This window comes from Octodon degus, unplaced genomic scaffold (genome assembly GCF_000260255.1).
Source record: "Octodon degus isolate 3935 unplaced genomic scaffold, OctDeg1.0 scaffold00331, whole genome shotgun sequence".
NCBI lineage: Eukaryota > Metazoa > Chordata > Mammalia > Rodentia > Octodontidae > Octodon > Octodon degus.
Window position 1 is genome coordinate 416,004 of NW_004524907.1, and position 4,794 is coordinate 420,797.

Consider the following 4,794-nt stretch of genomic DNA (forward strand, 5'->3'; position numbering starts at 1 on the left):
AGTTGTTCTTTCCTTTTGAGTAGTTTCCTTCTCTTTTGCAATATCTTATTACACTTTCTAAATTATATTTACTCTTTCAGTTTCTTATAGTAGGGAGACAATATGATGCTTATATGTGAGTCTGATTTATTGCACTTATGAGTATGGTCTCTAGTTGTATCCATTTCCCTATAAAAGCCTCGAGTTTATCTTTCTTTACAGCTGAGTAATATTTCATTGTATAAAAATGCCACAACTTTTGTTTCCATTCTTCAGTTGATGGTCCTTTGTGCTGTTTCCAAGACTTAGCTATGACCAATTCTGCTGCTATAAACATGGGTGGGCATATATTGCTGTGGCATGATGTTTCAGATTCTTCTGGGGAAATACCCAGAAGGGAATAGCTGGATCAAATGGGACCTCTAATCCTACTTTGTTAAGGAATCTTCACACTGATATCCAGAGTGACTATACCAGTCTACACACAAACCAATAATGAAGAAATGTTCCTTTCCCTCCACAGCCCCACTGGCATTTGTTATTGGTTGCTTTCTTGATGATAGTCCTTCTTTCTGGGGTGAGATGGAATCTCAGTGTTTTTTTTAATGTGCATTTCTTGAATGGTCAATGATATTGCACATTTTTCAAATATTTATTGTTATTTTTATTTCTTCATCTGATAAGTGTATATTCATCTCAGTTGCCCAGTTTTGAATTGGGTCTTTGAATTTTCAGTACCTGAAGTTTTCCATTTCTTAACATGTTCTAGGTAGAAGCCTTTTGTCTGAGGGATAGATAGTTGGCTAATTTTTTTTCCCCATTCATGGGTTTTCTTTTTACTCTCTTGGTGATTTCTTTTGATGTGCAAAAACTTTTCAGTAAAATGAGATCCCAGTTGTTGATTCTTTGCAGTATTTGTCGTAATGTCTGGTTTTTGTTCATGAAATCTTTGCCTGCTCTGTGTCTTCAAGATTTGTACCTATTTCTCTTCCAGTAGACGTTGTGTTTCTGTTTTTATATTTAGACCTTTGATCCGTTTTGATTTTATTTTAGCCTATGATGATAGACATGGGTTTATTTTGTAGTGTTTGGCATGTGGAAAGCCAGTTTTTCCAGTGCCATTTATTAAAGAGGCTATCCTTCTTCCAGTGAACATGTTTGGCCCCTTCATCAAAGTGAAGGTAGTTGAGTGTGTTTGTAGTTATGTCTGCATTTTCTCAACTGTTCCACTCATCTTTGGGTCTTTTTTTCTGTTTCCATGATGATTTTATCACAGTAGCTTTGTAGTATAATTTCAAATCAGGGATTTTGATGCTTGCTTTGCCTTTGTTGCCCAAATTACTTTATTATTCTATGTTTCTTCTAATTCCAGATGAATTTTAGGAATGTTTTCTTTAGTTTTGTGAGGAATGCTAGTGGTATTTTGATTGGGACTGCATTAAATGTATATAACACTTTTGACAGTATAGTCATTTTCTCAATGTTTTTTCTTTCTGTCCATAAGCAAGGGCTGTCTTTCCGTTTTCTGAAATCCTCTTCAATCTCTTTTATCACAAGACTGTAATTTTCTCTGTATAGATCTTTTACTTCCTTTGTTAGATTGATTCCTAGTGTTTAATATTTAGATGGTCTTGTAAATGGCATAGTTTCCCTAATTTCTCTCTCAGTGAATGTGTTTTTTGTGTACAGGAACTATATTGATTTTTGAGTGTTAACCATGATGCTACTGAATTTGACTTTGTTTGTTTTGTTTTTGCGGAACCAGGGATTGAACTCAGGACCTTGTGCTTGCTAGAGAAGCACTTATTCCACTAAGCCATCTCCCTGGCCCCTTGAATTTGATTTTTAAGCCTAGAATTGGGTGGTGGTGCTCTAGAGATCATCTATGTACATATCATGTCATCTTCAAATGATTATTCAACTTTTTCCTTTTCTTTCCTTATTCCTCTTATTTTTCTCTTTTGTCTAATTGTTTGGGCTAATGTTTCCAGATCTGTATTAAAGAGACATGGTGAAAGTGGACATCCTTATCTCGTTCATGATTTTAAAACTTTCATTTTTTGTCCATTTAGGATGATATTTGCTGTTGGTTTGTTGTTTGTAGGTTGCTTTTTTTAAATGATATAATTTCTATTTTATTTCAGATAGAATGATGTCCATAATCTTAAAAAAAAACTAGGACACTCTACAGAAGCAGCGAATAGAGTTTTGAAGGTAGGAGCAGACTTCTGTTTTTTTGGAAACATTCATGTGGTGCTGCCCATACTTTTCTTGAATTCTTTTTTTTTCTTTCAAAGTTTTATTGATAAACAGATAGCAATGAGACAGTTTCAAATCAAATCAGAAGTACAGTTTCAACAAATAATACACTGCATATATTCTTCTTAGTGGTTAATTGCTGTATAAGATGCGGACTTGAAATCCTATTTACAAACACCATTAGAACAAATCATTCTATTCATTAAGAGAATGCAACTATATATCTATCCCAACCACTATGAATACACAGATACAAAATGGACATTCATAGGTATACCCCATTTTTTCTAAGTTCCGTTATTGAATATATAGGTGTGTAAACTCAGCAAAATATTCTAAAAGAGTCCAGTAGCCCATAATAGCATTGGGTCTTCTGTTTAACTGGCAATGTCAGAAATTATTGACCTGAGTCTCCCACAGCTCAACTTAACAGCATGGCTTTATTTCCTATATTTCGTCTTCATACTTTTCTGCTGGATGGTTAAGACCAAGGTAAAGCAGGACCTATGCAACAAGAGTTGTAGCTTTTTGGTCTGAGAAGGTCAGTGAAATGCCCTCAGGATTTATCCTGAGATCCTGTACCTCAGATTATAGAACCTTTGTCAGTGTCAGCCATGTGGATGTCACTGCCATTGCTTGGCCAATGTGCTCTCTGTGAAAGCCTGAGAGTGTCTTCTCCCCATGTGACTCTCCTTAGGCACACTCTATGTCATTGATCACTTTCCTCTTTGGTCCCATAATCTTCTTGATCAGAAAATTCGGGACACTACTGAGGTACATGACGTTACAGTACAAGTTCTCATATGTCCTGAGTCTTAATTGACCTAAGAAGACTAGGGTCAAAATATTGGCTTTCCTAGTAGCCCTCCTTTTTCTCTAATTTTGGTCTGCAAACTTAGATTGTTAACCATCCAGAAGACAAGCTTATTGTTATTATCAAACGATTTAGGCTATTAAGCTTAACCTCACTATCTCACTGCATTTCAAACATCTTAGGCATAATAAGGAACAGGTATTTTTCATCAAGTATTGATATGTTGAACTTTAAGTCCCTACATAATATGATAAAAAACATTTAAAAATTAGATTATATTTTAAAAATAGGATAAAGAATTCTATGCTTCTCATGTTTGCATGTAGATTGCTTCTATCAGGTTGAGGTAAACATCATCTCTCCTGATTTTTCTGTAGGATGTTTATCATGAATGAGTATTTTGCTCTAATCAAAAGCATTTTGTGCATCTATTAAGATCATCATGTGATTTCTGTCTTTGACTGTGTTAGTATGATGTATTACATTTATTTATTTATTTATACTGAAGCATCCCTATATTCCTAGGATGAATCCTACTTGGTCACAATGTATAATTTTCTTGATGATTTGCTGAATTCTCATTTTATTGACTATTTGTGCATCTAGGAGGTTGGCCTGTAGTTCTCTCTTTTGGTTGGGTCTTTCTCTGATTTTGGTATAAGGATAGTACTTGCATCCAGGATTAAGTTAGGGGAACTGGTTCCCTTTCAATTTCACAGGGGCCAGGGTGATGGCTCAGTAGAATAAGCGCTTGCCTGGCAAGCTCAAGGGCCTGAGTTCAATCCCCGGTTCCGCAAAAAAAAAAAATAATAATAATAATTACATAAAAGTTGGTGTTAAATCTTCCCTAAATTGCTTGTAGAATGCAGCTGTGAGTCCGTCAGTACCTAGGTTTGTTTTTGTTGGTAAGTTAATAATATTGTCAATGTCACTGACAAATATTGGGTTATTCAGGATATTTATGTCATCTTGCTTCAGCTTTAGTAATTCATATGTGTCTAGGAAACTGTCCATTTCCTTTGTACTGCCCATCCTTTGAGAGTAAAGATTGTTTGCCATGGGTTTCAGTTCATTAATTCTTTGCATTGTTTCCTTTATTTCAATTGCATTAATTTCTGCTCTAGACTTTATAATTTCCTCCCTTCTCTGGGTTTTGGAATTGACTTGCTCTTCTATTTCTAGAAGTGCAGCATGAGGTTGTTTATTTGTGTTCATCTGTTTTCCTAGTGTGAGAATTCATTGCTATAAATTTCCCTCTATGAACTGATTTCATTTTGGTCCACAGGTTCTGTTAAGTTGTATTTGCATTTTTATTGGTTATAAATATTCTTTAATTTCAACTGTGATCAATTGGTTCTTCAGGAAGGTGTTATATATATTTTTTATTGTGGTATGATTTTATTTATTTTAATAATTTTATTGAGAAACAAATAGCAATGAGACAGTTTCAAAACTGATTAGTAGCACAGTTTCAATATTTAATACATTGCATATTGTTGTCTTCTTAGTGTTTTTTCATAGTACAAGAATCAGACATGCTATCCCGTCCACAAACACTATTAGAGCAAATCTTTCTATTCAATGAATTAAGAGAAAGTAGCTGTATATCTATCCTAACTATTTTGAATATACAGATACAAAATGGTCCTTCATATAAGGCTGTATAGTGTTAGATTTCTAAATTTCTGTGTAAAAGTATGTAAATGCTTATTCTTATTTTTAAAAATATTTTTAATCTTTTA